Below are 22,932 nucleotides of genomic sequence, written 5' to 3' on the forward strand. Positions count from 1 at the left end.
CTTTTTGTTCGATCTGGCAACGCCGTCATGCAGCGCTTACATTGGCAGAGTGGCAGAGGATATAAATGAAATTTTTAAAAGCGCAGCGCGTCGGTAAAAACAATTTGTGAAAAGTTTGCAGCATTTCATTTTCATTTCAGTTGTCGTTTGCCGGAGCATTTCTCTCTTCCCCCCTCCCCCCACGCTACAAACTTTCCATTTTTTATTCACTGAAGTTTTTTATTTGTCGACACTCGTTTCGCCACGCCCATTGCGTGTTGCTGTAAGATGCTGGCCAGGTAAAAAAAAAGAAAAACGCAAGGAGGAGGAGTCCGCGTTATGTTAACGCAATTATTACGCATTTCTTATGATGTAATCAGACGCAGCTTGGGTGTTTTTTTTTTGCTGTTGTTTGTTGCGCCAAAAATGGAAATATGCCTTGACTGCTTTTGTGGGCAAAAGTTTTGGCTCCTTTGCCGCAGCCGAAAATGAAGCGAAATAAAACTAAATTATGGCAATTGAAAATGAAAAGCGAAAATTAAGCGCATAATGAGTCGCAGTGCGCAAGGACTTGAGGAGGGAGAGAGAGAGGGGGAGAGCGAGGGAGCGAGGGAGAGTTGTTGTTGTCTGGCGGAAGGTTAAGATTAAAGCAACAAGCGTTGTGAAAAGAACTTGGCACACGACAATACAACGCATACAATATAATACAATAAGCGGCAAACTGCCAAAATATGAAGCACAACTTCGCAACAGTGGGCTGTGGGCGTGGCTGGCAGTAATAAAAAAAAAGGAAAAAGGAAAAAAACGAAAGCTGCTCTCAATGAAACTCCGCGGCGAAACTCTCTGGTTGTGGCACTTAACGAGGGCGTCTTGTCTTCAGGCACATCATTGCTTTTGTTGTTGTCGTTCTTGTTGTTGTTGTTGTTGTTGCCCCTTCATTGTTTGTTGCTGCTTCTTCATCTGTTTAATACTTCGCTACCTGTGCGCTCGCCCCTTAAAAACACATGTGCTCCAAATCAGTCAACGGAAATCGACGCAAGGCTCGAAGCAACTTTTCTCAAGGCGACCGAAACATCAACATCAAAAATGAAGAAGGTATTTAAACTTTAAGCAGGCAACGATTAAAGTTGACTTTAAAAGGGGATTAATCATTAGAGTTGAACTAAAAGAAAAGTGCAATGCAAATGCAAAAAGAGTTGTATTGTATTAAAATAAAGACATAAGTAATAGAAAAAGCCGAAAAAGCATGAAAATGTTCTAAATTGAAAGAAAAAAGTTAAAAAGTGTAAAATTTGTAAATTAATATACAGTGAAGATACAGAAGTATACCAATTAAATATATCGTAAAATACTTAAACATAGAAAATCAATGTATCACAAAAAAAAACCAAATATAAAAAATAATATACCACAAAATATGCTAATTATATACAACAAAAATACTTAAATATTTAATACTAATCTACCGGTAAAAACTTCAATTATTAAAATGAATATACCGAAAATATATTAGGCTATAGAAAATCAATATACCGAAAAAGGAAACTACAAAAAATTATCTACCGAAATGCTACTAAAATAAGTACACCAATTAACTATAGTGATCAAATTCTTAAATATACCAAGAAAATATTACAATTATCAAAATTTATATATACCGAAATAATACATGCATATACAAAATAAATATGAATAAAGAAAAAAAAAATATTCACGATATAGAAAATCAATATAACAAAAACGATAATATACAAAAGAATATACCAAAAATAGATATATATTATATATATATGCCAAAAAAAAGAAAATTTATATAATATACGAATAATACTAAAATATGGCAATCGAATGCAACGATAAAATACTTAAGTTAACAATATGAATATACCGGTAAAATAGTAATTTTTTAACAATAATATATCGAAAAATTACTTAAGTATATCAAATAAATATAACAACAAAAAAACTTAGATCTAAAAGAAAAGTATACCAAAAACAAAGATATTAAAAATAATATACCACAAAATACTTCAATATATTATTCAAATAAAACCAAATTAGACTTAAATATGCAAGAATAATATACCGAGAAAATACTATAATTGTCAAAATATACCAACAAAATATTTGAATATTAATAATAAAAAAAATACTAATATAAATATATTTACTACATTTAGTATAAATTCAAATTATACCATTTAATCATACCAAGATCTGTTCTCATATTGATTTCAAATCAAATTATTTTAATCATAACTTGTGCAACGGCAAAGTGCGCTTTTAAATTAAGGGAATGCAACTAGTGTTATTAAATGAGCTTCTAGTAATGTGTAAAATAATTAATGAAGTGATTTCATGAATTTTAATTCGATTAGAATTGCAGCCAAAAGCAATTTTCTCATGCATTGCGCCAGCGATGTCAATGAGTTAATCAAATCACAAAACGATAAATGCTTTGGTCAAATGCGAATGAATGAATGAATGAATGAATAAAGCAATCCAACAATACTCGCAATGGAATGTGTGAGTTCGTAATGAACGAATGACCAAAGAATAGAGAGAGAAAGAGAGAGAGAGAGAGAGAGAGAGAGAGAGAGAAAGTAAGAGAGAAAGATAGGGACAAAGAACTAGAATTGAGAAAGTGCAAATCAAATATTTGCACATTTGTAGGTGGGAGATATTGTGTCGCCTGGCTGCCATAGCAAAATGCTACATGCAACATGCTAGCTACATGTGTGAGTGTGTGTGTGTGTGGTAGGAAAAAACAAACTGTTCTGTCACTCAAATCTGACACAAGACAAATCGCATCGCATTGCAGCGAGGCGAATTGATCGCATCCCAATCGCAATCGCAATCGGAAACGGATTCGAAATCGTTGCTGCTGTTGTTGTTGGTACTCTATTGACTCCGGCTAACTTTTGCTGTTTGCTATTGTGACTTTCGCTACACTTCAGCAATCAATTCACAATTACATTGAGGAGCTCTAACCTCACATTCGAAACCCGAAAACTCTCTTTGCCTGTTGTGTGTCGCTGTGTCGCTTGAATGCAAAAGTTCAATTCAATCTTTCAGTTGTCAGTGGCAAAAACAATATGCAAGCACTTCACTGCACTGAGGTTTCGATTGAGCTTTGTTGTTGCTTATTTAGAATTTAAATGTATATGTGTGTGTGTGCGAGTGTGTGTGTGTGTGTGGCAATTGAATTTGCAATGCGAAATCTAATGAAACGTGTTTAAAACAATTTGTTCCCCATATTGAATTATCCACTCGAGTGCATTTGACTTCTTTCAACAAATGCGTTTGCTGCCACTTCAGACACGACAAGGCTGCTGGTGTCCTCAATAGCAAGAGCGACAGAGAGACGAAGAGAGAGAGAGAGAGACAGAGAGAGAGAGAAAGGTAGTTGGAAAGAAAATGGAGACTGCAGTTGGAGTCTTACAATAATGATGCACATATTTGCCAGTCATGTAATCAACTTGCCACATGCAACTGCAACGTGTGGCATTTGCGACGCTCACATACATACACACAATACAGATAGCACACAATTATTGCCATTAGTTGCACTGACATAAGCATTGCTTCAGTTTGCTTCGCCTTAGGGACAACTAGACGTATGCTTAATCTGAGCAGCAACCAAATTGAATTCACATTCGAGTGTTAATAGAATCTGCTTTATTATTTCAATTTGCCTAAATATGGCTGCACTTTTTTTAATTTAATGCCTTTTCTTTTAGTTTTATCATTTTATAGCTAGATTTGTGGTATATTAAATAATAACTACAGTATTTGTGGTTCCTGAAAATTTAGTTGCAATCAGATAAAAATTGTGTTGGACAATTTAACAATTTGGTTTTATTTTTTCTCTATTGAATGCTCTACTAAATATAGCATTTGGTATAGTTTAGTATTTTTGTAGTATATTATCTTTGTTCGACAATCTAGTACTCTATGGTATATTTTATTAATATACCAAACATAGCCTTTTATATATTTTAGTATTTTTGTGGTATATTTGTAGACAATCCAGTATATTTTGCACTCAATGCTATGTTATGAAATCAGTTGTCAGTAGGAAGCAGTATTATTTAAGCTAATCACATATTTACACATATTATTAATTTACATATACATAATAATATTATTATTATTATTATTATTTACACTTTATATTAAATTATCAAATGTTATCTACATACTATATAACCAACATTACATTTATCTTTATTAAGAGAATCACTCGGAATTAAATTGTTAAATTTAGATCTTGATATAAGAGTAAACCTTTTTAGTTAAATTTTAGCATCATATAATCTTGATTCTTGATTTTAGTCTTTATTTTAGCACATTTCTTCTTTCTGTGCATCTTAATATAATAAAATTTAATAGAGAATGTTATAAATAACAATTTTTACAGTGAAGTTATTGTGTAATACGGCAAGTATAATTTTTTTTTTAATTTTGGTATTGACAATGATGTTGGAAGTTTTAAACATTATATTTATTTACATTATTTATCCGTCTTTCGAAGTATTTACTTTAAGTGCAGAGCATTCTCTAGTCTGTCTAGTCTGTCTGTTTTTATTCTAGCATATTTTGTGTTTCACTTGTTGCGCAGCTTGCTTAACTTTTGGCCTCAGCTGCCTCTCTCTTTCACTCTTTGTCTCTCGCTGCTTCACGTTGCGTAGTCGGCTTCATTAGGCTCATGTTGCGTATACGCAACGCAGATTTATTAGGCCATTTAGCGGGGTCTGGCGATGCAGACGCAGTTGCCAATTGCGATTCCAAGTGAATTTTGCGAATAATTTAATCTATTTTTTTTTTGTTGGTGTGTTATTAAAAAGCAGCATGCCTTCGCTCTCTCAGAGTTGTTGTCTCTTTCTAGTTGCATTTTATCTTTATTGTTGTTGGGGAAAATAGAATGTGCTCATAATAAAATTGAAACAGCAGGCGACTTGCTGCAACAACGACAAGCTATAAACACATGTAAGCTCAGCCACATATTGTTGTTGTTGTTATTGTCGTTGTTGTCGCTCTGCTGTTGTCTGTCTGGTAAACCAAAATTGTTGCTCGTTTTCCGCATGAATCACTTGCATCATCATGATCAACGTCATCATCGTCATCATCATCATCGTTGGCCCCTGCTTGCAATCCTTTCTTTCTCCCATAGCTCTTCATATGAAACCACAGCATTGTAATTGTATATCCATGTGTGTGTGCAGTCACACACACACACACACACAGGCAGAGACGTAACCGTTTGGTTGTGCACTTTGTAAGTAGCTTTTAATATATTTTGCCGCAAGCCTTCCCCCAACACACAAAAAAATCATCGAAAAAAATATATACATATAAAAAAACACATACAATATATATAGAGACAGATACATATGTCTATCATATATGTGTGTCTGTGTGTGTGTGTGTGCTGCACTCTGTTCTGGCCTTTTATGTGTGCTGAAATTGGATTAAAATTAAAATAAAAATAAAATACACACACAAAAGTGTCTTTTTTTTGTTGCTGTTTGGAAAGCCGCAAATATTCGATCAACAGATATCCAGTAATGTGCAAAGGATATATGAGAATTATTTGAAGTAAAATTTTATTGAATATGTATTCTTATTTGGTTAACAAATTTTTTTATCTCTAAGGGAGCTTCCCAACGAGGAGGAACTCTGTTAATCTAAGAAATGTATTTCATGTAATTGACAATAATTTATTCTCTCTCGATTAGGTTTTCATTAAATCCGAATTAAAAGGTGGCGCCATTTTCGTCAAAGAGGATCAATATTCAGAAGATCAAATTCTGGACAATAATGAAAGTTTACCGCTCTTCGATGAGTTCCTCACGCTGCTCGGCGATCGTGTTCGACTCCGTGGCGACAAAGGTGGCTTGATACGGTGCGTGAAATGTTCTCTTACTCTTGCATTCTCTCTCTATCTATTACTGTTTTTTCTTTATCTTTCTCTCTCTCTCTGGCTCAGGTCTATTCTCCGTTTATACCAACTGGCGCAACTCGGCTGCCATACGAGAAACACGATCCACAGAAATTGCAACGCAAGCGACACATTGGCAATGACATCGTTTGAATAGTGTTCCTTAATGATTTGTCGTAAAAAACTAAAGTCAAGATCTTTCATTTTGTATTAAACAAATTTTTTAATAAAAAAATTAAAAATTTATTACAAAAAAATTATTTTCCAATTTTACCAAATTTTCTTTTGTCGGTTTTATATTTTAAATTGGCGCGCTAGGTTAATTTCAGAAATATTAAATTTCGTGTTGCATACTTTGAGGGTGCGCAAATTCGAGTCATGGAAGTGCCGACAATAGATGGCGCTACTAAATACGTCAGTGACTTGCTGTATTTCTGCTTACTGCTGATTTATGTTCGCCTGGTATTTCACCTTATGAATTGGGACTTTTTCGACGTTCATTGTGGCTTCAAGCGACCAACAACAACATAATCATTGATCGGTCGGTTGTGACCACATTTAAAATTAGCGCTTAGCGTTCGTTGATCTCTCTGGATTACGTTTAAATTTCAAATTGGCGCGCTGCGTTCAATGCACAAGTTTTCAATTTTTGTGGCATACTTTAAGGGGTACATTTTGATCGTACTTCCAAGACCGGTAGATGGCTGTACTAAATACGATAGATGGCGCTACTAAATACGTCAGTGACTTGCTGTATTTCTACTTGCTGCTGATTTATGTTCGCCTGGTATTTTACCTTATGAATTGACACTTTTCAGCCTCGCTACGACAAGTGATCAACTACAACACTATCATCGGTCTGTGGGTTGAGTTCAAACTTCAATTTTCAAATTTCCGCTCTGCAATTTTTTGTAGCATACTTTGAGGATCCGACAAGGATAATTTTTCGAAAAGTAGCTTTATCTCGGCCATGTCCTGCCACATAATCAAGGGACACATCTTGCTAGGATTGCAAGGACTAACTCTATCGATCCGTATCAAAAAAGTACGGAGTTATCTAAGGACTTAATTTTTCAAATTCGAAATCACAAATTCCAGGATAATTGGAGAACTGCATGGGCGATTGCAATGTCCTTTGGCCACTCGATAGGTCTCATTAATAAACACCGTTTGACATATCCATTGTCAGGATACGCAAGGACCTTCGCAAGCTATAGCCTATTTTGTGATTAGAAAAAGTCCTATTTTTCTCGGATCCTGTAAGGATTTTTATCCTTTTGCAAATGTCAGTCGGGTTGAATTACTAGGAGTCATCCTTGTGCTAAAGGACATTCCGATCGTCCTTCGAATGACCGAGATATAGCGGATTTTTGGGGATTTTTGGCCATTTTTGAATTTTAACGGATTTTTTATTTTGTCGGTTGAGCGAAAATTTTAAATTTTAATTGACGCGCTAAGTTTACTTCAGACATCTTCAATTCTTGAGGCATACTTTAAGGAGAACCAATTTAGATTGTGACTGCAAGAGTAAACCATAGATGGCGCTACTAAATATGGCAGTGACTTGCTGTATTTCTACTTGCTGCTGATTTATGTTCGCCTGGTATTTCACCGAATGAAGTGGCACTTTTTCGACGTTCATTGTAGCTTCTGGCGACCATCAACAATAAACTCATTCATTGATCTATTTGTTACGGTAAAATTTCATATTGGACAGACGGATGAATTCGTTGCATTCGAAGCCAACACAGAAAATCACTTTATTTTGTACACTTTAATACCACGAGCAGCAAAGTTCTTTAGACTGAGTTAAGCATGCTTCATATATATACTTATTTACAGGGTATATATGGCCACACACACACACACTCCAACACACACATGCACACACACACACAAAACCATTGGAGGAGCTGTGCTGGCAAAGCGCACAAAATTAAATTAAATAAAATATAAAATCAGCGAACTGCAGGCCAAAGGCCAAAAATACTGAACCGACATCAACAAGCAAAAGCATCGCCTTCCCTCTCTCTCTCTCTCTCTCTCTTTGTCTCTCTCTCTGTCTCTCCTTTTAGCCATTCTTCGCTTGTTTGTTGAGCAATTTTCGTTTTGATTGTTTTACATTCGATTTTCTCTCAAGTTACAAATTTTTGGGCAGCTCTAAGCATTATCATCATTCGACATTCAACGCTATTTTAGAGCAATTTATCGCAGTTATCGATATATTTGTGTACACCCAACTCAGTTTCCCCTTTCTCCCTCCGCGCGGCTCCTCAACTCGTTAGCTGCATAATTTATGCAGCGTAAACAAGCAAACAATCAAATAGTTATACTTATTTACACACACGCACACACATTTGAGTTTTGTGCATATTTGCTCAATTTGCGGCGCTTCAATTTAATTGTGAACTTTGCGTTTATGCGTTTTGCTCATCGCGATAGAAAATTTGTTTATCCGTTACCCGAAAAGTAGAAGGGTATTATAGCATTGTGCCTCATGTATGATCCTAGAAAGCATGTACATATATTCTTGATCAGCGTCAACAGCCGAGACGATATAGCCATGTCCGTCTGTCTGTCTTTCCGTATGATAATCTAGATCTCAGATACTATAAGAGAACTTTCGATAGCACTTGTTATGTTTGCATGCAGATCAAGTTTGTGTCAAAATTTAGCCACGCCTACTTCTGAAAAACATCGAATAACGAGTGTAATTTGGAAGCTAGAATGTTTGGTAAAAATAATAATAATTTAAGTATTTATGATTCTTGGAAAAAGTCAGAAACAAATTTTATTATATTTGACTTACTTTTTTGTATTTTGGTATATTTTGTACTCTACGGTATATTTGAATGTATTAGTACTAAATCAATATAGCAAATGAAGACTTCTGCATATTTAAGTATTTTTAGGATGATTTGGTATAATTTTAGAATATGGTTTTATTAAAAATGTGTAGCTGGTGGCTTTCTTTCTTGCTTTTTATATTTACAGTCTTGGAATAATTATTATTATAAGTATTATTGACAACATTTATGAGACTATTTAAATACACCATTGTTAGTGTTATATTTATTTATTTACAAATACTATATTTTGATCTCTATGGTAAATTTTGAATGTAGTAATAGTATGATATATTTCGGTATATTTTTGGTATTTTTGGTCGACTGTGGCTTTATTGTTTGTTGATCTTTTCCTTTCTTAATGTTCTACTTAAGTAGAGTTGTCCTACAAGTGAAACTGCTAATCAATTATTTCTTCATATTATTATCTGTTTATCGTGATAAATGAGAACGCATAAACTTGAGTTGGTTTATTATGAGCAATTCGCGCACACACAGCAAGAAACGAAGCAACAACAACAACAATAGCAATGGCAATGGTAATAGGAATAGCAAGAGCAGCAATTACAACAATGAAGCAGTAACAGCAATGACGACAACAACAATAAGAACAAGAACAACAACGATGTGGGGATCAAAGTTGCACAGAGTTGCGAGTCAATTAAGTAGATACAATTTGATGTCCATTAGAAGTGCAAAACATTTTGCCAGAGACCAACTAATGGCGGTGAAAGAGAAAGAGAAAGAGAAAGAGAAAGAGAGAGAGAGTGAGTGAGACTGAGAGAGATAGAGAAGTGAAGTGGAATGAAGTAAAGACAAATGAGAAAGAGGAGAGAGAAAAGGAGTTTGAATTGTAGATGGAGAATGAGTTACAGCTGTCATTCGTTTGGTCATTGTCAATGACGTTAACAAGTTGACGTTTTTTTTGAGTGTATAGAGTTGCCCAGCACACACACACATAGACAACACACACACACACACACACACACTCACAGACAGCGTCAAAGTTTGTGCTTAGCTTGCCACATGCCACACATATTGTTGTTTGAAAGTTTTGCGCTGACGTTTGCATTGGCTCTATTAACATTTAAACTAAGTGCAGGTCATGCCCCCCGGCTGCCCTTTACCCCCTCACCCCTTGATCCCATCCAGTTGTCAGGAAGTGAAAAGGCGCCGCAATTACTCGTCAATTGTTGTTGTTCTTGTTGTTGCTTGTCGTTTGTTATTGTTGTTGTTGTTGTTGCTGGCTTAAATGCTATAGTTGAAATTGTTGCATTTGACGTTTTCAAGCCAGTCATAAATTTTGATTTATACACACACACACACACACACAGAGAACATGTGTAGATACAAATGTATCTATCAGATACATGTGCGCGACCGCTTCATTAATTTGTCATCTGAAGCGAAGCAGAAAGCAGATATACTATAAACAACAGCAACAACTCGATGGACACATCATTAAGCCCACACACACACACGCACACACACACACACAGCTTTCAATTAACACACAAATTATGAAATAAAAAAAGCTGCAAAAATTATAACAGCAAAATATGAGAAAGAGAGAGTGACCCGAAAAAAAGGAAAAAAAGAAAAACAAAATAATGAATAAGAATCTGAATCAGAATCAGAATCAGAAATTATCAATGTACATATGTATACATATTTTTTAAAATGCGCTTAAATTGAGATTTAAATAAAAGTGTCAGTCGATTTGCATGCCAAATGCGTTGACAGTTTTTCCGCTACTTTTAAGGATGTTCTCAGCGACAAAAACGGCAACATTTGTTGCCGATTTCAAATTAACTTCGTTTGGAATTGTTGTATAATAAATTAAAATATTAAAAAACAATTTGTTGACTTTAAAATTGTTGTAAAATTAACCAAAAATTTCAGTTTATTTTATACCAACTTTAAATCACATAAACTAAGAAAAATTAATTCAAAAATTCATTTTATTCTTTCAAATTGTATTTGATTTAAAGTTTCTGTAAATGAAGGTAAAATATTGATAGATATTCCAAACTGTTTGGGAATATATACTAAGGCATGCTTATAAATCTACTGTTGTTACTTTTGCAGTCTAAATTCGAATCTTCGAAAAGAAAAGAAAAAACGACTGTGAGATAAATGTTACCGACTTTGAATAAAAGTAAAACAGTGCGGTATTATTAACAAAATTTACCGAATAACCTCAACAATACTTTAAATATACCGAATAATATACGACAATTAAACTGAAAATTCGGTTTAAAATATACCAAATAATACTAAATTAAATACGACATATATTCCGAAGGCCATATTTGGTATATCGATGAAGTGTTACTTTCGAAATATACCAAAGAGGTCAAAATATACCAATTTATCAGTTGAGGCAGTTAAGACAGCTGAGAAGTGAAATTTGTATGCCTATTGATTTATTTTATTTTACTTATTTTTTACTCTTTTCAAATAAAGCTAAAAATCATCATTTTGATATTTGTATGCTTCTTAATTTTGTGATTTATTTGTTAATCTTTTCAACTTCTTATTATTTTTCTATATTCATTATTTTTAAGTTATAAAAAGCATAAAGTTATATAATAATGAATATTTATTATTATTATTATTATTATTATTATTATTATTATTATTATTATTATTATTATTATTATTATTATTATTATTATTATTATTATTATTATTATTATTATTATTATTATTATTATTATTATTATTATTATTCCTTTTGTATATTAATTTCTTTTTCATCTTTAAAGCAATTTATTTGTTTCAATATATTCTTAATTTCGAATATTAATAATTGATTTCTTTCCAGCTATTCAGCTTTGTCCTCTCCCTCGTTATTTTCATTTTTCAATGAGCTTCTGGCAATGCTTCTTTCTTTACCTATAACTGTGCTTCTGTGAAACTATTCAGAAAGCTAACTAAAATAATAAATACAATTTTTTTTTATTTGTAACTTACAGATCAAGTCAGCACAATTAAAGTCCTTAATATTTAGTAGTTTGATGTAAAGTAAATCGCTTGCAAACTCTCAGAATTATATGTATTGTGCTTATAATAAATGTTGTTTAACATGATAAAGATGATGTTGAAATCTAGATCAAATTTGTGGAATACCATCAACTTGGTGTGTATTAGTGAAATGCTATCAAAATTGTCTTTGAATTTTCAACGCATTTCAGGTGAAATTGTTGACGAGAACACGTTTTATATGGCCAGAATATGTCAGGAGAATGGCAGAGAACAACGCTGATTTATGTGAAGAGAAAGAGACAGAGAAAGAGAGTGGAAGAAAGAGTGGGAGTGAGAAGGAAGTAGATTCGATTTTGTGGGGTTTGATGTCGAAAGTGGATGTGCTTCAATGGGCTGCCGCTGTTTGCTGCCTTTGTCAGCATCGCTCTTTATTTATTGTGTCGCTGCTTTTGGCTCTGCGTTAACCTTGATGCCAGCGGCTGATCCGATTTCTGTGCTACATTTCCCCCGCCAACCCGCCAGCCTGCCTCTCCGCCACCCCGCTCTCGACGTTTGTGCGCTGGCAAATGGCAAACGCCGTGGGCGACAATTGAAATTATGGATTTTATGTGTCATAAGCTTTTATTGATGCAACAATCAAATATTTATGATGACAATTCCCGATGACAATGATGACGATAAAAGTGCTTTTAGTATTGCCACCAAATTCAAATATATATCCATCGTGTTGTTGCTATATATATGTATTTTTTTTTGTTATGCTATATACATATATATAGATTTCAATGGGGGAAAGATAGATTTCAAATATCATTTTATGCACTTGCCGCAAAAGGTGAGACTCGTTTTCTCTCTTTCTCTCGATGTGTGTGTGTGTGTGAAAATCGCAGCTTATTTCTGTGTCAAACATTTTTCATTTTCTGGGCATTTTTCTATCTATTGATTCAGTCCAATTCCATTCATTCATCCTTTTTCCTGGCTCAGTTTTGCTACACAAAGAGCAGCGCATAAAATATCGCTTTGCGAACTCCACTCAACGCTTTTGCCGCTTGCATGTGTCGCCTGCCACATGCCTCATGTGGCATGTGGCAAACTCTTTAGGGTCGCGACTCCCACACGCTTTCAGTCGGTCTATTAGCATTGCTTTTACTCGCTCTTCTTGCTGTCTTTATCTCTTTATCTCTGTGGCATTTCTTTTGACTTGCTTTTCGCTGTTTGCTGAGTTTAGCTGCCTAGCTTCAGTCCAGTTTTCCTAGTTTTCCCAGTTTGTCTATTAAGCTCATATTAGTTTTTGATTTGGGGAGTAGCAAATTGTCACATTAAACGATGTTGCTTCTCTCTTTACGCTTGTCTCTAGTCATTGCTCGATTGTTTAAGTCGCTTTGCTTGTTTCTTAGCTGCTTTTTGTTCTTTCCTTTGTGCTTTTCTCGATATATTTTTTCCTATACTGGTTTCTCCATCTCCATCTCCCTCTGTCTCTCTTTTTGCATTTTTTAATGAGCTTCTGGCAATGTTTCTGTCTATACTTTTCACTACGCTTCTTCCTGTATTTCTCACTGTGCTTTTCTATCTACTTATCTCTATACTTCTCTCTGTACTTCTCTGTGTGGTTCTCTCTGTACTTCTCTGTGTGGTTCTCTCTGTTCTTTTTTCTTTACTTCTCTGTGTACTTCTCTCTTTCCGTTCCCCTGTATTTTGCTCTTTTCGGTACTTCTCTCTATACTTCTTTCTCCAATTCTCTATGTATTTATCTTTATACTTATCTCTGCACTTATAGTATAGTATCACTGTATTTCTCTCACTAGTTCTCTCACTAGTGCTCTTCTCTGTACTTCACACTTTGCTTCCTTGTGTACTTCTCTCTATACTTCTCTTTACACTTATCTCTGTACTGATCACTGTACTTCTATCTGAACTTCTCGCTATGCATTTTTTCTCTCTGGTTCTCTTAGATTCTTTTTGATCTCACACTTACTTTTCTCTGTACTTCTTCCTGAGCTTATCGTTATACTTCTCGCTGTTCCTTTTTTGAATTGCAATGCTTAATATATGCTATTGCTTCACTTATTTTGCTGTGTACTTCTTCTACTTTTCTGCTTTACTTCTCATTTCAATATTAATGCTTTCTTTATGCTATTGTTTCACTTCCTAGCTGGTTAACCTTTCCTTTCAACTTTTCTTATTATCACTTTACTTCTCCCAAAATATTACATGACTTTTAGCTTCTCACATTTTGTAGTTGACCTTTCGCATTTGGTTGTTCCCTTTTGTAATTGTCATACTTTGACCTTTGTCACTTTACTTCTCTAGTTGTGCTTCTCACTCCGCTTCTTAAGTGTATTGTAATGCACTCATGATTGTCGCTCTACTCCAACTACTCTCCTTCTCAGTTCACTTGAGTTCACCTTTTAACGCTTTTTTATTAGTAGCTATTCGATAAGTAGTTTAACATTTTTAATCACCTCTTAATAGTGCTTGCAATTGTTGTAATTAACATAATGTTGTGCTCTGCTTTAAAGCGCGCCCATTTTTGTGCATGTGCAAAAAGAAAGGCGCAGATAATAGTTGAATATTCGTATAACCAGCTGCTAGTATAGTAAAGGAATGAAGCGCAGAGAGCACGGCAGACAGACGGATATACAGGCAGACGGACAGACAGACGGACGGACAGACAGGCAGACGGATAGACAGACAGTCGCTTGATATAATTTATGGAGAGCAGCGCACAGACAGCAGACTATTCACCTGGGCTTGCCACACACACTTATACATATACACACACATATATACACACACACACACACACACACACACACATACACATTGCGCAGCCTTACACTTTTACATTCACATTCAGAACGTTGCACTATGGGGATTTTTCCATTTTAAGTGGCATTCAATATTACGAGTAAATCATAAGAGATTTTTTATTGCGGTTTTTGGTATTATGTCACTATATGCCTAAGGAATCTAACATATAGAAGTGGGCGTGGCAACACGTCTACTGCTCACAAAAAATGGGAAAACTAGAATATTACGGACACCTTTTGCTCACGTGTTTTCGGATGCAATTGACTTCAAAGCTGTTATGTCCAAAAATAACTGTCAATTGTTAACATTTGTAATATGAGCCAGAACAGATTGATAACATTACATAATATTTTATAACTTTGTACCTTTTTTACAGCTAGAGTTGAATTTTGGTATATACAATAATAACTATAGACTTTCTGATTCCTGAAAATTTGGTTGCTATCAGATACAAATTGTCGAAGCTATTAAAGAAATATTTTTGTAAGGGCAAAAACGCCTACATAGTAGGGATCTGAGTTGCTGTGGCTGATAATCTGGTATATTTTTTACACTTTATGGTATATTTTGCATCAATATTGCGGTATTATTCTTAAGATATACCACAAAAATACTGAAAAAATATATATATTGTAGTACCAGTATTGTATCAAGATACCATTTGATATACTACAATATCAATATACCGAATATATCATTTGGTATACTTTTTCAGTATTTTTGCGGTATAACATTTTGATCCAATATTTTGCTTTTATTCAAAACATGTAGTGGGTATTTCCCACTCGTCTGTAGCTTTCTTACATGCTTTAGTTTTGACAATTTGAAAGAACGCTTGAATGCCAGAGAAAATGGTGAAATGCCCCATAGTGCGTTGATACAAAAATACTCGCTTTCCCACCTGCACATATCATGTAACCGGACTCAGTTCGCTATTCCTTCCTTTGCACAGTGTCGGACTTTTCGTTCGTTCGTTCATTTGCCCCTCGCTGCTTTTCTTGCACTGCGTTTTCTATCCATATGCAGACAGTCAAACAGCGGCGGGAATATCTATGAGTGCATCCATTATCCTTAATACACTTACGTGCACTAATGTGCTCCACATTAATGTGCGGGGCTGCTTGGAAATTTTTAGGTCCCCCTTCTCCCCTTCTCCCCCTTTCTCTCTTGGTGTCTTTGGGGCAACACGTTGCGATTTCCGCTTACGGTTTTCCCAGCACTGTCCAATTGCCTGGGCGTTTAGGAGGAGGAGAAGGAGGCGAAGGAGGAGGCGCCCATGTTCTACATTTTGGCTTGTAAATTGTTTTCATTAACAATTTGTCAAACTAGTTTGCACAAATTCGTTTCCCTTACTTTGTTTGCCAACTTTAAGCAAGCTTCCATTGCCAGCTAGAAATACTTATAATGGAATATTTACAGAAGAAATGAATTGAATCCTTCATTAAATATAAGCTCTCTCTATTGAATTTTTGTTAATGTTTTGTTTACTAAAAAAGATAAACAAAATGAATGCATTTGTTGTGAAATAATTGATTATCACTTTTAATTAAATGTCAAATTTAAAGTAGATACATTTTAAGTTCATTTTGTATTTTTATTTTACAGTATTTAACATTGAAAAAGTTATTTCAGAATTTATATATTTTCTTTTTGAATTTTTCTTCTTCACCTCATACATATATACATATGTCTAATTAAATGAAAAATATTTGTGTATCATATTCTACCAATTTAATTTATTAAGTTTTCACTTTACATCTATAGTTTTAATAAATTTATTTTATGAAGACAAAATAAAATTTATTATTAATATAATTTTGTTAGTAATCGCAATTTTTTGTGTTAAGGTTAGAAAACTTTATAAGAATAATGAAAATAATGTAAGAAACATGCCAAAAAGTAGCTTTCAATTTGGTTTCTTTTTAATCCGCATTAAATTCATTCACATAATATCATATCTAGTTTATTTTGGCTTCTCTGGGGGCAATCTTTCACAAGCCCGTAATAAATAAAAAATGTGGAAAGTATGCGACAGCATTTTAGTTGCAATTAATTTCGATGCAAATCGCTCAAGTTGCAAACTTGGCAAATTCTTTATGCAAATGAATTGAACTTGTTTGTTTGCCAAACAAATGATTTGCAATATGTGTGTGGGCAAATATAGTACAACAAAAATATAAAGGAAAATGCTTAAAGTTATGTCAACAATTTATTAGCGAAATCGAGCCAATGTTTACCAAAATTGTTTGTGCCTGTTTGTCAACAAACAATGTGAGTGAATGCAGAAAAAAAGAGAAGAAAATCGAGGGCTTTAAAACAAATTTAAATACAGCAAACGGTAAGTAAATAAACGCATATGGCAAATGTAAACAAGAAGAAAACACAAAAAACAGAAAGAAAATGCAGGCCTAAAAAGAACGCGAGTGAGCGAGAGAGATGCTGAGTGAGAGAAAGAGAGAGTGGGAGAGGGAGAGGGGCAGTAAAATTGTATGCAGGCGCAAATATTTTAAATGTTAACAATAAAACATGCGCACAGTAAATAAATGCAGCTCGCTTAGTGCAAGAGTGTGTGTCTACTGTATATGTGTGAGTGTGTTCTGTGTGTATGTGTGTGTGTGTGTGGTGTAAACAACGCGCTGCAGCGCAGGGCAAACCGTGCAAACAAACAACAACACAACATACAAACAGTTGAGCCTAAAAGTATGCAACGCTTTTGCTTCGCTTGCTGCGCGCTGACCAAACGAACCCTTCTCCCATCTTCCTTTTTCCCTTCTTCCTTCGCTCTTCCCCTTGCCCCTTTTCCCATCATAGCAGACGTGTCCTACTGCACCGCATTCGCATTCAAACAAAAACCGCTTAAAACACTTTACTATCGCATTTTGGAATTGTTCAAATATTTTCTACTTCTCTCTTCCTCTTCCTCTTCCTCTTTCTCTCTCTCGCTCTCTCTCTCTTGCTTGCTTTCTTCTCGCTGCTTTTGCTGCTGCAGTTTTTATTTGGTGCCTGCGACAACAACAAAGCGATTAAAATGCTCAAATATTTGCAGCAAACTGTTAAAAAATAGAGCGCAACACAAAAAATAAGAAGAAGAAAAACGAATGCAGTAAAGCGACAGCAGCAAAAAAAAAGTATGCTCGACTCGCAGTTTTCTTCTTAGTCAAAAAATGAGTTTAACTACTTAAGAGATGCCCTGTAAAAAGTTTAATCAATTAAGAAAGCTATTAACTCAAAAGAAATGAGAAAATAAAGAACATACTAAAGTGAGTTTATGTTCAGGTACTGCAGAAAAGAGACATAAGCTAATATAAAGAAAAATCTATGGAAAAAACAAATAATTCGAATAGAAATTTATATTTTTATCAAGTATACAACATTTTTTTTAATATTAAAAACAAATTTAAAATAAAAATTGGAATGCACTTTTATTAACATACCACCAATTAACTTGTTAAAATAAATCCGAAATCATATAATGAAACCACAGGCCCTGTAAGTTCAAAATTCGTAAACCCTAAAAGTGCGGCGTTTTTTGTGGCGCTGACTGTATAGTTCACTATTTTTCAGACGCCTCAAATATTACGTCAAATTAAAAAAGAAGAGAACTAGGCAAGAGATTAAAACAGTGTTTTGTTTGACAATCTCGTATTATTTGTAGTATTTGGTATTTTTTGAATGAAGTAGTATATACGCAGTATATGTATACATATATATTCATATATATATATACATATAAAAAATACGAGTATAGTATTTTATATTTTTAAAGTATTTTTGTTATATTATACACTCTATAGTATTTTTTGAATGTAGCAGTATATACGAAATATGGTATTTTTGAAATATAGTATATACGAAATACGAGTATATTCGAGTATTAGGTATTTTTGGTATATTAATTAGGTATATTTTGAACTCTATGGAATTTTTGGATCCCAGCGGTATATACGATATTATTTGATATACTCATTTTGTATAAGGTTTTGGTATATTTATTTGGTATATTAATTTCATTCACTCTTTTAAGTTAAGCACAACAATAAGTATTTTTTCTGGGATTTTATTTGATTTTCAGTAAATTATTTATTATTTCACAATTGTTTTTTTACTTAAAGTAAAATAGCAAATTTTTGATTGTTTAATTTTTATAGTATCTTTTTCTTTGAGTACCTTGAACAATCAATTTTTTTAATGTGCATTGTAACATATGTAAATTTGTATAAACTATTGATGTAAATTATTATTTATAGAATCATGAATACTTTACAAATTTAAATAATTAAATAAGGCCTTGCGCAATAAAGTAAACTAAATTAACAAGTAAGAAAGCAACCCAATTTTATTGAAAGCAAAACAATTCGGTATTATTCTTAATATATATAAGTATAAGATATAGTACTACATTTGAAATAAGTAAGTCTTAAATATTAAAAAGAAAAATCTACTTTAAATATTTTCCCAATATACTAAATATTTTTTAATGGTTTTTTTCTTTCTTTTTGTTGTGGGTGCTATCTAAGCAATGAAACCTAATTCCGAAATTGCAGTCCATCACTTAAAGAGCGTCGAGTAGCAGAAGAAGAAGAACTATAAAAATGCTGTCAATTGGGGTTTTTGCAAATTGAAATTGTCTTTTGTGCATGCAGAAAAAAATGTGCAATACAAAAAAAAAACAACAACAAAAATTGTAACTTTCAGCACATTTAACACACACAAAGTGGTCAGTGACAAACCACATGGCACAGCAAATGCACACACACACACATACACATACACATACACAGACAGAATACACGTGTCTTGATTATTGAAAAACAGAAACCACAATTGTTCAGAGCAGCCAGCAGTTGCATGCGAGGACAATGGCCATTGCCATTTGAGCTCGAATTGTTGCACAAAAGGATAAATACACACACACACACACACACAGATACAGTTACACACTGGCATGCGTGTGGCATGCAACACACAACCCACAACAAACACACGAAGTGAATCTACAAATCCGCAAAATATATTTATACACAAATATTTTACTGTATGTTTTGTTGGTCAAATGATGGCAACCAGAAACATTCATCTATCTATCTGCCCTGCATCTGACTGTGTGTATAGGTGTGTGTGTGTGTGTGTGTGTGTGTGTGTGTGTGTGTGTGTGTGTGTGTGTGTATGTTACTCTGCGTGTGTGTGTGACTCCTGTGCTGCTTGTGTGTATTTAGTTTAAGTTGTAGTTACAAAATATGCACAAGTCTGGCTGAGTTATTTATATTGTATGCGCCGTGGACACCGTTGAAAAATACGCTGGCTGCCTCGACTTTTGCAGACCCTGTAAAAATATTGCTATAAAAGAAAAAAATAAAAATGTGCATTTAAGCTATAAATATACTGACAAAAACAGGATCAAGATTTTGGTCTTAGAATAAAGAATTTTTGCGTAAGAAATGCTTCAAGTACATGCAAATCTTAATGTTAGAAAACACATCTTGATTTCAAAAACTTTTAATAGAAGAATTAGGTTCTTATTATTAAGAAAGGAAAATCTTATAATTTTTAGAACACAATTTTATAGACAAATATTGTTGAATTTAGAAATTTGTCTTTATTTTCAGTGTATTCCTATATTTAATTTTTTTTTATGTTACATACTATGAAGAATTAGAATTCATGCAAAAAAAATTTTTTTTTTGTAGATATTTTTGATACATTAAGAAATGAGCAATAAATTTAAGATTATTTTATTCTTTAAATTTCAATTTATATCTGAACATTTGGAATTTGAAACTTTCTTCTTTTTTTATATTTTTTTTTTTATTTTTGCTATTCATCAAGTTCATTTGACTGATGATGATGATTATATATTTATTTATTTACTGTAATTTGTATTTTTTTTTTCATTTAAAATGTTAATAATATTTAAGCTATATTTGTAGCAATAGATTCTTACATTTTTTTTAGATGTGATTTAAGCAATTGGCAGAAAATTAAAATGAAATCTGCAATATGATGAGGAATTATTAGAAATAAAATCTGTTTTGATTCCTATTTAATTAAATAAATAAGTATAAGTATATTTATTAAGTATTTTAACTTTAGTTTTTTGAGATCTTTTGAACATGATTATTATTTTTATTATTAAAAAAAAGAGTACTTCCACTTAATTACATACTTATTTTTCATTGTCACTGCGACGTCATTAGTCTGCATTGCTTAAGCAATTGTCATGTTTTACAGGGTATGCAAAGACAAACGCAAAGAGACGAGTGCAAAATGAATAATTTGTGTGACAATGTTGCCGGAGTCTGAGCCTGAGTCTGAATCCAATGCTGGAGTCGGAGTTCGAGTTGGTTCCTGTTGCGAGTCGGTTTTTCGGGCACACTGGCGAAATGCAAATGGAAAAAATATCTTAACATTTGCATCTTTTACATGTGCATTGCCATTGTGTGAGCACTGAAGTATGGAGTTTGGTGGTGGATGAGGATAAGGATGAGGGGCAGTCAAAGATTGCGTTTATATGCAGATAATAGAGTGAGAGAGAAGGTTGCCAACAATGTTCAGGTTATGCTAACCAGAACATGAACGAGAACGAGAACGAGAAGGAGAGCGAGTCAAAACAAGTAAGAAAGCTTCAGCCGAGTGTGCTCGACTTTAAGATACCCAAAAGTCATTTTCAATAAAAGCCAAATAGTGCAAAATAGTATTTTTCTTAAAATAGAATGAATTAATATATAGCAACAATTCTAAAAATATATTGATATAGTAGATAGTACTTACAAAATATGCCGTAGAGTGCAAAACATAGCAAAATAATAAAAATAATATACATAATTATGTTAATTGTATACTGTTAATATACTAAAATATACCGAAAACTATATTTGGTATGTATATATAATACTACATTCAAAATATACAGTAGAGCGGAAAATATACCAAAAACAAACAATATATCAAATTAATATGCCGTTAAAAATACAGCCAAAAACTATTTTCGGTATATTGGTAAAGGACTAAATTCAAAATATACTATAGAGTGAAAAATATACCAAGAATTATATTTAGTATATTGATATACTACACTCACAATATTCGATAGAGTGCAAAATACACAAAAATAATAGACGACTGCAGCTGAAGATTTTACCTATATAAAATGATTTATTAAATAAGTTCTACAATTTTCATCTGATCACAACCAATATTCAGACATGGCTATATTTTCTCCGATTTCGACCCTAATAAAGAATATATGTATATACTTTATGGCTTCTGAGATGCATCATTCTGCTTGTTACATACATTTGCACAAAGCTATAACAGCCTTCTACCCTATGGGTAGCGGGTATAAAGAGCAACACGAATGCACCTGACACAAAAGTGGGAAACGAGCTTGATGCGATTGTCGCCCATCAACCAAAATACTGACTGCCTGACTGACTGACTGTCTCTGCTAATAGTTTAAATTCATCTACTTGTCTGTCTTTAGACAACTTCAAACTCAGTCGTAAACTCCAAGCTCCAGCTCCAGCTCCAGCTCCAGCTCCATCTCCATACTATAGTTGTCTGTCTGTGTGTCTGTCTGGTTTCACGCTTTATGCACTGCTAATGATTTCATGTCGTCTACAGCCAAAACTGTAACTCTGACTTTGCCAGAGAGTGCTGTGTGCTGCTTTTGTTTCACAGCCATGAAACGTGAAGAGAAGTGCATCAAATTTTGCTCGAGCGCTGCGCCAAAAGTTATTCAAGACTTTGGCAAATGCCTGGACTTGAATTCATTAAAATCGGATGTGCAAAGCTTAATAGACAGTTGTCAAAAACACATAATTTACATTCATTTCGGATTCAAGATATATTATATGTATGCTAATAAGTAGTAACTAAATGCAATTAATTATTGTGTTGCATAGAGAAACAATTCATATTATATTAACTTGGATAAGTTAGGAAAAATGAGAAGCACTTTTTTTGCTATTTTTATTAAAGAATTGTTTGCATGCAATTTAAATTTTAGATATTATAATTTTATGTATTTTTCATTATTTTTAAGTTGACCTCAGAAGAAAGAAAACTTCTACGGCAAATTAAAAATGGAAATGTTAATTACATTTAAATTTTTCTTGTTAATTTTGTAGTACAATTTTTTTTTCAGTTGTCCTTTAAAATCTAGTTTTCCATAATTCCAATTTTGTCATTGACAATTCAATATAAATTACTTATATGTTTTTATTTTTTTTAATTTCCTGTTGAAATTGAAATTTTGTTTATACATACATATTTGCCTTTTTGCGTTTTGCTCTTATTACTTTATATTTTTTATTTTTTTTTTTTTAATTAATATATTTTTCTTTAAATTCAATTTAATTTTTATATAAA

General features: G+C 33.3%; 1 protein-coding gene across 1 annotated transcript in view; it reads right to left on the reverse strand.

Moving 5' to 3' along the window:
- Nucleotides 1-7,941: 7,941 nt before the first annotated feature.
- Nucleotides 7,942-22,932, reverse strand: part of LOC133848604 (clumping factor A-like) — a 135,570-nt gene continuing 120,579 nt past the window's right edge. Inside the window, exon 3 of the transcript XR_009895280.1 lies at nt 7,942-7,975. The gene's annotated coding sequence lies outside the window, so the exon portion shown is untranslated. The remainder of the gene's footprint in view (nt 7,976-22,932) is intronic.

The sequence above is a fragment of the Drosophila sulfurigaster genome, chromosome X (genome assembly GCF_023558435.1).
Source record: "Drosophila sulfurigaster albostrigata strain 15112-1811.04 chromosome X, ASM2355843v2, whole genome shotgun sequence".
NCBI classification, from domain to species: domain Eukaryota; kingdom Metazoa; phylum Arthropoda; class Insecta; order Diptera; family Drosophilidae; genus Drosophila; species Drosophila sulfurigaster.